This window comes from Thunnus albacares, chromosome 9 (assembly GCF_914725855.1).
Source record: "Thunnus albacares chromosome 9, fThuAlb1.1, whole genome shotgun sequence".
Lineage (NCBI taxonomy): Eukaryota > Metazoa > Chordata > Actinopteri > Scombriformes > Scombridae > Thunnus > Thunnus albacares.
Window position 1 is genome coordinate 22,664,865 of NC_058114.1, and position 13,683 is coordinate 22,678,547.

Here is a 13,683-nt window from a genome sequence, read left to right on the forward strand (position 1 = left end):
GCAATTTGGGGCACAAATATACACTCATCCACCACACGTGCTTGTGAGGACATACGAGCACATGCAGAGTGTGTATCAGAGAGAACAGATTATTCTTTCTGTGATAATGCTGCTGGTTCCTGTTTTGACATGTCTGTGTGTCTGGTGTGTCTGCTCTGCTGCAGCCTCTGTTCTGGATGGGACAGACTCTGAGCCAGATGTCTGAAATAGCACGCTTTTAAAAATGCAGCACCTATGAACACCACTTCTATATTTTATGGGAAATTCCATCTTTGAATTTTTAAAGTCTAATAGAGAGTCTTCATACCATTTTGTCGCATTTCACATTATCCGCTTTGATTAGGTATCAGTTTTTTAACATCTGCCTAAGCAGCGTAACGCTGTACCTCAGCTGCTGCCCGCACTTCCTCAAACGCTGACCCCTGACCCCTCAGGTCTCAGCAAAACTGTCGGTCTGAGGTGAAAGGTCACAGCACTGCCTGGCTATTTATTGGTCCACTCACGGCTTCAGTAAAGGTCAAAGCACATAAAGCAGCTGGCTGAGAACACAAGCACATTAACACACATACACACAATGCATATACACACACACAGGGCTCATTTAGAGCTGGCCAGGCTATGCTAGTTGTGGCTGCAGGGGCTGGACGGGGTGATGAAAGGTCAGGGTCCTCGGCCTCCTTGACCCTCTTATCTTCTGAAGAGTTGGAGCAGTCGATCAGTAACCTATCCAACACTCACACACGGTTTTTTGAAGAGCTGGTTGATGTATGAGTGAATCGACTACAACTGAAAGTCTTTGTTGCTTCAGCTCTCATTATTGCAAATGACCGTTCTGATGTGACTGTGGCCCTCGCAGGCTTAACCTTCTCACTTTCTGTCAGTTTGGGTTTTAAAATGGATTTCTACACTTTACTTTCAATGTCTTTTTTTTTTTCACTTGTCCACACCGTATGAAATATTTGCAGTATGTTGCCTGAAATGTGTTTGAATAAGGATTACACGGGTGTTAGGATGTTGACCGGACAGACTGCTTTAGCTACTAGATTATCGTTTCACCTGGGCAGAAGTGAAACCTGAAATGGATTAAAGGTGCTATTCTTACCATACACGATTCATTCAGGCTGTTTTAGCCTGTAGCCAGTCGCCCATTCAGTTGAACTCTCTTATGAGGTTTGACAGCAAAAGTGTGTGCACTTGTCAGCTGAACAGATTACATTTGTTGTGCATGTACTATGCATGTGTGTGTGTGTGTGTGTGTGTGTGTGTGCAGGGGGTTACGAGCTGATGTGTGTGTCTCTGTGCCTGTCTGTGCATGCATGTGTTGGACCACCATAAGATTAATTACATGGTTAATTAAACCTAGTAGTTAATTAAATCTGACAACTGTGTCTAATTAATCTAAATGCCATATAATTTCCTACACCTTTCTCCAGAGGTAGGCCAGCTGGATACCTGCATGTCAGCTCTTTAACGGCTGCGGTTTGACAGGCCTGGTCAATATATAGCCGAACTTCAAGCTTCAAATTGGGGTGCCGTAAAAGACACATTTCAAAACTCTCTGTGTTTCAGCGTCTGGCCACGTAAATCAGTCAGGATCACTTCTGCTGCTGCGTATTTGACCGTAGAGTGAAAACATGAAACATAGACTGAAACAGCAGTTTAAGAGTCGAATGAATTGAGGCTACAAGGTCCCGTGTGCTCATTTTGAAACACATAAGTTTGTTGTAGTTCAAGGATTCAGACAGTATTGCTTGACCTTTGACCTGGCTCAAGTTCAAAAGGTCAGAGTGAGCGAGCTGTCTGACAGAGTGGGCTGATTTGTTGGTGTCAAACATTATGAATGTAAGAATTAACTGTTAGCCTTTAACCCCCTAACACACAGTTTAGCACTTTTATTTCCCTTCATGTATCTGTTAGGTTGGAAAATGATTTCATGTCATCACATATGTACGCTTTAACAGCTTGATCCAGCTCTTAAGCTAAGTGAAATATTCCATGGCTGCACTATATTATGCAATTTTATAATACAGGAATATTAAAAATTCTCTCTCTTTTGGTGAATGCTGGAACTTTTAGCCCAAAACGAGACCATAAAGTGTGTGTGCACTGAGGGTGTGGCAGAGGCTCCAACAACACTAAAATGCAAGAATAGGTGTGAGTGAGCACATGTGCTATTGTGACTGTTGCCATTTGTGTGTGTGTGTGTGTCTTTGTGCGTTTTGTGTGACAGAGAAAGAGAGTCTCGGGGTCGAAGCGTGTGAATCCCTAGGGTGATGAGGGGTCTGTCTGTCTCTGATTAACTCTGGCTCCGTGGTCCCCGCAGACCGACGGCCTGATCAAGTCTCTATCACGGCCCCTTGCTGATAACGGCTCCCTCATTCCCCCGAGTCCCCCCGGATCACAGAGTGAAAAACAACACAGCTCCCAGGAGTCGCACACACTCCGCTCTGTGTGTCGCTCAGCAGGAATAGTGAGACAGGAATGTGTGCAAGATAAACCAGGATTGGTTTGTTTTTATGTCTTTGTGTGTGTGCTTGTGTTTTATGTTGTATTATGTTTTGTTCTTTTTTTAAATTTATGGTCTTCTCTGGTAGCCTCCCTGTCAGTTTATTGTGGACGACAATGAGAAAATATATAAAATAATATTTAGAAAGACAGTTTGCTTATTTGTTTCCTGGAACTAATTTGGTTGCTAGGCAACTTTGAGCCAGAGTACGGTCTTAGTTACAGATTTGGTTTGGCTCAGCTCAGTTTGGCTCAATTTGGCCCGGTTTGAAGGCACCTCTTACTCAACCCTGTCCTATTGGCCCCCATTGTGAGCGATGATGTAGACTTTGTGGACTCTTCAGTTTGGGAAAGATAATGGAATATAATGTGCTAATCCTCAGATCTGGGGACTGGTTGACAGCTAATCCAGGGGAATGTGGTGGGATTGGAGCCCTGGCCACACTCCCAGAACTGGAGGCCTCTGACTAGCTGGATCGCTGGTTGGCTTCACCCCTGGATGGTGAATCTGCTATCATAGCCACTCGAGCTCACGCGCAAAACGCTCACACACGCAGGCACGCTTGTGTGCATATCACACACTCACACTGGTATGCAAATGAACGCTCGCACTCAAAGTAAGCGAGATGATACTGTATCATAAAGAGCTGGAACAGTCTGAAGTCTTGTACCTCTGTAAAGTAATTTAAGTGTTCTCTCTTGTCGTCTTAATTGTTGGAATTGTGTTTCTGTCCTTCCTCTTCACATTGCCTTTTAATCATGTTTATTTCCTAAAAGAGATCGGCTCGTCTTATAGTCCTCTTTTCGGCTGGAATTTGGATGTTCCTCAAAAGAGCACTTTGTTGAGGAAACGTGTTTGATTATGAGAACATGGCACGTCTTTAGTAACTCAATATGAATGATTAAAGGAACGGGAGCTTTGTGATGAAGAAAGCATACATATTGACGAGCGGGCAGGCGCACTTGTTCTCACGCACGCACACACACACACACACACACATTCTTGCTCACATTAAAGCAGGAAGAAGAATGAGTCTCTGTTTTCTCTGCTCTGACACACACACGCACACACTTGCAATCACAGACAAACAGTCTTTCAGGAAGTGATACACTCGGCCTTGTTGTTGCAGACATTTTGCTTTGCCCCAGCCAGAGGTCGTAACCCCGAACATCTGCGATTCATGCCAATCCGGGTTCACTGCCTGCGGAGTGTCACAGATTTAGTGCCACAAGTGCGTCATTCACATCGCAGTGCTTCACTGACTCCACTCAGCTCTCGGCTTACTGATGAGAACTGTCATGATGAAGGTTTAGATGGAGGAGTCAAATATGTCAAGTTGCACATTGTTCATAAATAGACGAAATATAGAAAAACCAGTGTGTATGAGTTTGTGAATTTGGTCTAGTGCTGAAACGATTGATCTATTAATTGATTATTCAAGGAAATTTATGGGTAGCAACTATGATAAATGAGTTGCTGAGGTCCAGCAAAACTTCCTTGGTTCCAGTTTCTCAAATGTGAGGATTTACTGCCTTTTTTCCTCTTTTATATTATTGTAAATTGAATATCTACATATTGAATATAACCATTTTTAGACAAAACAAGCCGTTTGAGACAGAATTTGTCACTACTTTCTGAAGTGGTTAATCGATTTAGAGCTGCAACAAACGATTATTTTCATTATCTAGTAATCTGCCAATTTTTTTCTTGATTATCATTTTGTCCACAAAATGGCAGAAAATAGTGAAATAAGCCAGACATGGTTTCCCAGTCTGAAACCCAAAGATATTCAGTTCACAGTCATACAATATAAGACAACAAAACGTATCACATCCTCACATTTGAGAAGCTCGAACAAGCAAATATTTGTTATTCTCGCTTGAGATACTACTCGAAAGATGAATCGATTATCAACATTTTAGCCAATGAATTATCTGTTCATTGATTAACTGATTCATTCAGCTCTAAATTGATGAATCTTGATAACAAGGTAATGAAAGTAGGTGTTCTCGCAGGCCTAACCTGCAGGCTGCAGATAGATAGAGGTGCAGTGTCGGCTGTTGCCTGGAGATTCTTTGAGAGGGTTAAACATTTGTTAGGCTGGACCACAGTAACAGGTGGCACAAGGGGAGGAGTTGCGCTCTGTAAACAACCGTTGATGGCCAAGCCTTTGTCTGGACTGGCTGTGTGTGATTTCGTGTGTGCTTTCTATCTCCACAACTCCCCGTGTTGCTGTACCAGGTGCTCGCTCGCCTATTTTTAACGCCACATGTCTGCTGAAACCCTTCCTTCCCTTTCATAGCCATCTCTGTCTTTGTCTCTGTCCTTCTTTTTCAAAGATAGAATTTACTCATCCTGCACTGTTTTTCTTGCTTCAATTCCTCTCCGCCAACACCCCCTTCACTATCCTCCAACCCCCTCCTGCCGCTCTTTCTTTTCTTTACTCTCTGTTCCACGCTCTCTTTCTTATTCCTCCCCCTCTCTCCTTTTGCCTCCCTCCCTCCACCTCTCTTCCCGCCGCCCTCCCCCTCTCTCAGAGGAGATTGATTGGGTAATCTGGCTGGGTGCCAGCAGTGCCCGCTTTCTTGCTCGGGGGAAGGAGAGAAGCGGGGGCGACATGACGACATGCAGGAATAATAATAACATCCATAATATAGGCAGAGTAGGTATGGATGGAGGGATGAGGAGGAGAAAGAGAGAGAGCAGAGGAATGGAGTCGGCGTTGGCACAGCGATATCTTCTTCAGATTCTCCTGGCCGCGTTCACTTTAAATATAGCCTACACACAAATGGCATGCCACAACATTGTGTCTCCATTGCTGTCTGTCTCTATCTGTCTTTCTATCTTTCTCCCCCCCCCCTCCTACATCCTCAGTTTGCGCCTGTGTCGTCTTTTAATATCAAACAGTGCGTGGAGTGCGGGCTGCAGGCAAACGGGCGTTGAGCGAGAGGACGCTGTCTTTGTGTGCCGTTGTTTACTGTTGTTACCGTCTAAATGAAAAAGGCCAGTCGGCTCCTCTGTCTGTGTATACCTTTCCCTATCTGAGGGAAGCAACAAAGCCTGAAAGTGCTGCCCTCAAGCTGTGTGTGTGTGTGTTCGGCTGGAGGTCTGGAAGTGACAGAAGCAGAAGATCAAATATTGTTTATGATTCCCTTCCTCGTAGGTTCATTCCGGGCAAGCTTAAACTGTGCTGTGGTTTAGTATTTGATCTTGACTCTGCGAGTGCGCAAGCATGGGCTCCTGGATCTGTGTTTGACAGAGACAGACATAGAGACGGACAGATGGGAGGCAACAAACCCGGGACGGACAGAAAGACAAGTGACAGAGGGAGAAGAGAAGCAGAGACAGAAAGCGGGAGGGAGTTAGAGAAGGTGAGAGGGAGATGTAAGAGTGTGCAGGAAGAAAGAGGTGTCTGAAGACACTGGGGACTCTCTTTGAAGTCTGCGTTTTTCATAGTTTATCTGAGTTTGGTACTAGCTATATGCATTGCATCCTGCTAGCCAGAGCGGCGTAAATGCCACAAGTCTGCCTGAGCAAAGTTATTGTAGAAGCCAAACCCTGCAGCGTTTACTTTCCTTCCCTGCATGCAGATTTTCAACCGAGTCCCATTTAATTTCCCTAACCCAGTTACCCATGAATGCCCTCTTAGTTGCAACATCATCATCCATAAAATTTAAACGAATGCTTTAAATGAATACTCCATTCTGGGAAATAGTGGAAACTCCTCGGGGCATTTGTTTATCTCTCCCAGTGAAACTAGGGTGAATGCTGCCAATTCTGTTTCGGTTTAGTCATTTTCAGGAAATAAATTACGGTCCAATAATTTAAAAAAAGCAACATTCATCACTTGTTTGTCTCGACTGTAACCAGTTTACTGTGGAGAGTTGGAGTGAACAATTTGTCAAGGGGTTGGAAGTTCGAGGGCGACCTTCCGTGCAGGAGGTGTCTGTGGTGTTTCTGTTGCCAAGCTTGCATCTCCTGACTGTACTCTGTACACACAAACACACAAACACACACACACACACACTCACCATCTTTGAAGTTACCCAGCACTGGTGAGTCCCTAACCACATCCACTTATCCATTTATCCATTGTGTAAAAAGACCCTGTCCTGCACAAAATGGCATAAATTAATGCAATTATGATGCTTCTGCTGGGTTTGCTTCTGCTTAGTTTGAACTTTGCTTTGGCAGCCTGTGCTGAGTTCACGTTTTTATAACTTTGCGTCTGAGAGGAGAGGCGAGAAGAGTCTGGCATGCGATTACACCAACGCAAGGTAACTGTGAACTGCAAATTTGGAGACACTGCTCTTCTCAAGCCAATTTTTTCCAGCTGTGGAGCTCCCTGCTCTCTCTCTCTTTTTTCGTGGAGGAAGGCTTGGAGTTGCACTGCATTACTGCCGTTCCTCATTAGGTCTAAAACATTGACGATAGTTACAAGGATTGTCAGGCCGGTCCCAGGGAGTGAAACCTATCTTTAAACATACAGTCCTGTTGGTTTACTCGGGGTGTTTGACAAGCTATTTCTTCTTTACGCCAAGCCCCTAAATGACTCAACTCACACCGGAATTGCCGTAGTGGACATAATATGAGAAAAGTTTGATTTAAGTTTGATTGCTTGCTGGTGTACAGGTCCAGGAGTGCACATTAACCGTCCACTGAGGAATGAACAGTAGTGTTTGTCAAACCGTGAAAGTGTGTGAGGACACTTAAAAGGCTGTAAGACTATGGATGAAATGGGAATCACAGATTTTCACTTCAAAAAACTCAGCCTGTATGTATTTCATGTAACATTACGTGCAATACGTGTTTAATTGCAATTCACGACTACATAATATAACCCAAGTTAGAAGAAAAATGTGACATTCTGTATTTCTGTATTATCTGTCTATCTCAAGGATCTCGTTGGGTACAGGGACACATTAAACACAATATGGATGTTTGTGAATTGTGGCGAGATGGTTTGTGTTTGAGTCTTTGTAGATTTCAGAGCTTCCTCACACAGTATTTTGTGGTGATACTTGCAGCAGTTGTATAGATTTGAGGTATTGCCTTACACTGCTGCCGCCACCACAAATCACTGCTTGTGTAATCGCTGCTTTTGACTGTTGTCATCTTTTAACTTCCAAGTTTTATTCCACACAACACAAAAAATGACCCCTTTTCAATACCAACGCAACATTTAGAGTTGTGTAAGATGATTTCCTGTTCACCATATGTTATGGCGGGTTTGTTTGCAACTTTTTGTACTTAAATAGCTGTGAGGGAATAATATCTGAAGGACATGTACTAGTTTTCATTCATTCATCGTGTCAAAGTTGAGGAGCATCAACTGAGCAGGTAAACTATGATGGATTGTAGGAAAAGGTGCGATCTGTTATTGTATAGTGTGAACTTTGTCGGTAAAGAATCTACTAAGGTATCAGGTGTTGCTTCAGAACAATTTACTTTGGGTCTATGTGGGTGTAACATATTTAGCTCTCTCTGCCTTGACACTCTGTTGGTAATTAGCCAGACAATATCTGAGATGCTGGTAGGACTCTTGGAGTGTATCTCCTGCCTAACTGCATGAGTGGTAGCGTTAAACCAGGGTTGAGCTTTGAATTGAGGTTTTCTTTGCAAGGGGCAATAAAGTCTAGAACATTGGTGCAAGTGGGATTGAATAATGTCACTCTTCAATATAATACAGTACAGTACTGACCTCAGCAAACACAGAGTTTTATGTCCAAATGAAAATGCAGCAGAATCAAATTTCCTTGAGAAATGAATTAGGATGATTAATAAGTGGTCCTAATGAGCGTCTCCTGAGTGAACAGGTGACTTCAGCTTCACTTCCTCTCTCAGTGCAGAGAGCCGCTCGTCTGCTCAACCCTCCTGCTTTTGCTGAGTTTCACTTAAATCCACTAAAACAACACTTTTTCTTATCTTCCTCATTTTTTGTCCACTCTCGCAATCTTTCTCTCTCTCTCTCTCTCTCTCTCTTACACACTCACTCGCACACTCTCTGTCTTGCCCTTTCTCCTTTGCCTCTGCCTCTCTTTGTGGCAGTGGACAGGCTTGTAGCTGGCAGACGTTGCAGCCTGGCACAGTGTGTCCCTGGCACAGCGTGTGTGTGTCTGTGTGTCTGTGTGTGTGTGTGTGTGTGTGTGTGTGTGTGTGTGTGCACGTCTGCTGTCTGCTGCACAGCTCTGCCAGTCCACCAGTCTCAAGTACCAGCTGGACACCCAAACTCACAACCAAAATAAACTGGCCGCTCTATCAATGAGCCCATGGGTGGAGGCGCGTGTGCAGAAGTGTGTTAGTGTGTGCACGCGTATGTACATGTCTACGTGTGTGTGTGTGAGTGTCTGTGTGTGTGTGTGAGGTGCTGATCGGACACCCTGCTTATTAAGTCTCGTTGAACCGAGTGGTGAAACAAACACAGTCCTTGATGAATGCCTGAGATGTTCGCCTGTCTCAACTTTGCATTACACTGAGGCCCTCCCTGCTAGGATTAAAGACTAAAACAATTCCAAAGCCTTATTTGCAATTTAAATTCTCCTAAATGCAGACTTAATCCTCATTTTCCAAAGGCAGCAATACTGAGAGGCAGAATAAATGTGTGAGAGAGATCCAATTCAAGCCTCTGTCGGGGTTTCAGTTGCTAAAATAACACTTATAAGTTATAGGGAGGGATAATGAATGTGCTTTGAGCTGGCTGAGTTATATTTGGAGAACAGTTTGTTTCTGCTAAAAGCTCGTCTTTGTGATGACAGGGTGAATGCACAGAATCAGCAGGGGAGTCGCTGATTTTCACACCGTTTGTGCAGAGAGACTAACTCCGCGTTCTCGGAAATATTTGCATTTCGTGTTATTTGCATGCGTTTGTATTTACATATTCACGTGTGTGTGCGTTAAGGTGTGCAAGTGTCCTCATGGTGGGGACCCACAGTCAGCGTGCTTTACTGCTGCCCAGGGTGTATATACAGACAGTGACATTAATGCAGTGTAATGATTATTTTTATTCCAGGTACTTCGGCAGCCCGTTCGCTTTGAGTGGAATGACTCCCCATTGGCTCAATGATTACCTCTGTGGCTGCTGCCACACCTGGCTCCTTCAGCTCTCCCCTCTCTCTCTCTCTCTCTCTCTCCACCATCACACCTTCAGCCCTTCCTCCTTTTATTACTACACCTTCATCTGTTTCTCCCTCCCTCTTTATCAGCATACCATTACCCCGCCATCTAAATTCAACTATAAGCTACACCTTCATTTTCTCTGGTCTCTTTCTCCGCCAACAACACCTTCATCATATTCACATCTGTGTCTCTGAGTCTGTTTTTTTTTTTCCCTCTACCATTACACCTTTACTCTTCCACCTCTCCTCCTAAATTAGTGCTATGACTTCAACGCGCCAACCTTGTCAGCTTCATGGCGTTCCCGCTACTGCATCTATGAGTCTAGGAAAGTTTTTGCAGAGGTTTGCACAGATGTTGAAGAGAATACTTGCAGATATTGTTCGAGTGTTTGCGAAATGGTGACATATTTAAAACCTGAATTCACAAGAAATTAAGAAATCATTGCCATCTTTGACTTTTTCGTTGTAGTTCTGTGGTTCTACTCAATTGCTACTGTATATCCTTTCCTGTTCAGCAGTGTTAAATTCACATGATTTAAAATATATGCAGTGTGTAGTTGACATTTTGGGGTTTGTAGTTATGCTCCTCTATGGACCTCTGCAAGCTACAGTTACCCGGAAAACTTGTTGCTGAAGTTTTTTTTGGTATTAGTCCACCTCACATTCAAGTTAATCTTCAGCTACATTTCCACTTTCCTACTAAATCTCGTAGTTCCCCTTCTTTTTATCTGAATCCTGTCCGTTTGTCTACTTGGTTTAAAGAAGTGACTATCACAAGAGGAAATACTGCTACATTTATAATCGCTTTGTGGGCAATAAATGGCGTTAAAACAGAACAACATGTAAATGGATCATGATGTGTTCAAAAGGAAGATGAACCACCCAGTTTAATATCTTTTTCTTCCTGTCTCTATTCCCCTGTCTCAAGTCAAACATGTATTTATGTTCTGCTTCTCAAGTTTTGTCCATCTTTATGAGGAAAGTCTGATCTTATAAATCAGTATCTCCCCCTCCTTTGCTCCATTTTACTGAATTCCTCTCATTCCTCTCAACTTGAGTTTTGCTGTTAGCTGCTGTTCTCTTCCTCTTTCTGCCAGTCCCGTTCCCTTGTTTCCTCTATTATCCACCCTCGGACTTTCTCTTTTCAAACTTTCCCTTTTTTCTGACTCAGAATAGGTAAGCAGCTTACTAGAGTTGCTCTAGTTCTTAACATTAATCATTACTTATGGACAATCTTTTATTGTAGTTACATTTCAAGCATTTACCAAGTTGCAAGTTAGATTTTTAGACTTAATTAAGAGTAACGGGTCTAATGGGGTTTGTCATTTATAGTGACCTTCTGTTATGATAATAATGGAACATTTATAATTTAACTGAGTCCATGTCCAAACTGTTGGCTGGTGACAACCCTGAAATTGTTTAGAAGGACTAATGAGTCAATATTTAGTGGAATAATTTTAGATTTGAATTACACAACACTTTGACGCACATGTATATGTCATACAGCCTGCACTCATTATTCTAAACCTCTGTTTGTCCAGACGCTGATGCTTATGACTCCAGACAACAGGTAGTTGTCACCAAACATTGTATTATACCAAAAATGAGATAGGAATGGAACTCAGTACTGACTTGGTACATTATTAATGTAATTTACAGACATTTATTGTGTCATAAAGAATGAATAACAAGGAGTTTGTTATTAAAAAAGACTTTTTTCTGCACATACTAATGTTCAAGCTTCACGGTTACAGCTTATCTTTTGCGCAGTAAAGACGATAGAACTATAAATAGACGTGTTTATATATTAGTGCATTTGTGTGTTCATGTGTGTATGTGAATGTTGTTGTTGCTGATGTTTCCCCCTGAGCAAGCTGGACTGCAGCTATTAGCCAGCCTTAAGGTCAGCGCCGGGTCAGAGGCTGCCCCTGCTGCCGTTTAAGGTTAATTCTTCCGAGAGGGCTCAGAAAATCCAAAAATCCACATCATGTACTTAACAACAACTGCAACGTGTGAACTTCCAACCTCGAGTCTGCTGTCTGGATGTAAGCCTTCAGATCAGTTATTTATATCTATGATGATTAAGTTCAGTGGATAAATAGGGCAGCACATCTGTTTCATTATTGCTTGAATGTTTGGACTTATTTAAGCTCTAGTGTGTGTTCATGCATGCATAAAAAAATAATTTAAAAAGTGACACTGTGTGTGTGTGTGTGTGTGTCTGCGCATGCTTGCATACAGTACATGTGTCATTCCTCTTATGTGTCCCGTTGGCGCTGTCTGATCTGTTCTTATCACTTCAGATCTTTTCTGTAAAAAGTGACATTTGGAATAGAGAGATCCACTACACTGCACTGCACTCTGTTGCACCCTGAAAAGGTCAGCTTTCACTGAAGGAGTGTGTGCGACCAGCCGTCGCTCTGCAGTCTACAAAACGCTGTTAGTGCTAGAGAGATGAGAGAGAGAGAGAGGTTTCTTCTAAATGTTTGGACCAGTTCAGTTTGGCTGGACGTTTTGTATATGTTGCTCACTTCTGCTTTGTGTTGAGTTGGTTTGGACGATCGTTTTGAGTTTCCCCTACTCTTCCTCTCTTCGCTGCTCTGCGTTGTGCTGAATTGAGCTGCTCTCTTCAATGCTGAACTGTTTTGCTGGATGCTGTAATCTCTTCAGTGCATGGCCAGATTACTGTCTGCTCCATATTGTCTGGTGGCGGGCTGCAGGATGGAGAGATGGCAGGAGGAGGGGAGAGAGGGAGAGAGGGAGGGATGGAGGAGGCTCTGCACTGATCTGCTGCTACATAAGGAAGATTACCTTTTTATTAATGTACCCATCTGGACGTTTGCTATATTTGGTTGTTTGTCCAGTCTTTGTTTGTGTTTAAGGACATACAGTATAAACCTTATGAGTTTGTAATCTAGATAAATGCAGGCTGAGATTAGGCATATGTGTTATTTCCCAAGAGTTGTTAAACAAATGACTAAATCACAGTGTAATATAATTATGATTAGATAGTATTCAAATATTGCATTTATTGTGTAGAATTTCTTTTGTGACTAATATGATACGTTCATTGTGGTATTTATCCAGAACATGAAATTATTAAAAAATAGAATGATTTTCAGTTAAGTAAAAATGAAGAAATGTGAGTATTCATTGTTCCCCTTTCCTACACACACACACACACACACACACACACTCACGCTCTCTCACACACACACACACACACCCCACCCTTCCACGCGTCTTCCTCTCCATCTCTTTCTGTCTCCTGTGCACTCTGTGCAGAAATGATTTCCATTCCTGCTGAATTAATGAGGTTCTGCTGAACTGAGAAAAGGCAAGGGGAGTGTGTGTACACACACACACACACACACACACACAAGCAAGAAGACACAGACACACACATTCTCACAGGCACATATCCTCTATAGCCATATTTAAGTCTGTATTCACACTCTTATATGCACACAACGATTTGCTGAAGCTTGGTCAATTTTGCTGTTTCATAAACACAAGCGTTTTTTTTTGTTTTAAAGTAAATCTCAGGAAATGTAAATAGAGATACAGATTTGGGACAGTAATCACAAATGAAACTGAATCTGAATCTGAGGCCCAACAAAATCTACATGCAGCTGGTACGCTCTTAAGTGCTGGCTTTATAGTGCACAAAACACACACACACACACACACACACACACACACACATACACACAAATGAAAATAACACACTTACACTCAAACATGCAGCCTCATGAGTCGGGCCCCAGAGCTGGGCCTAGTCACCATGGTAACACACTGCTGTGTGTATTAAACTCTTGCGTGGTTGGGGGACTGTTGAAGGTTGTTAAACACCTCCAACCCCATCCTCACAGACGCACACACACACACACACACACACACACACACACACACTCTTATTTACAGGCACATACATCAGTCTGCTAATGTCAGCCTCGGCCTCGTTGCTACAGTAATAGTTATTTTCACTAATTAATGATCTCACATGACACTCAGGTGCACAGACACAAAGCTCTATCCCAAACGAGAGGCCTGATGAGCAAG

General features: G+C 42.9%; 1 protein-coding gene across 2 annotated transcripts in view; it reads left to right on the plus strand.

Annotated features, from left to right (window-relative positions):
• ssbp4 (single stranded DNA binding protein 4) overlaps positions 1-13,683 on the plus strand; it is a 90,399-nt gene that overhangs the window by 25,472 nt on the left and 51,244 nt on the right. The gene's annotated exons all lie outside the window — the stretch shown is intronic.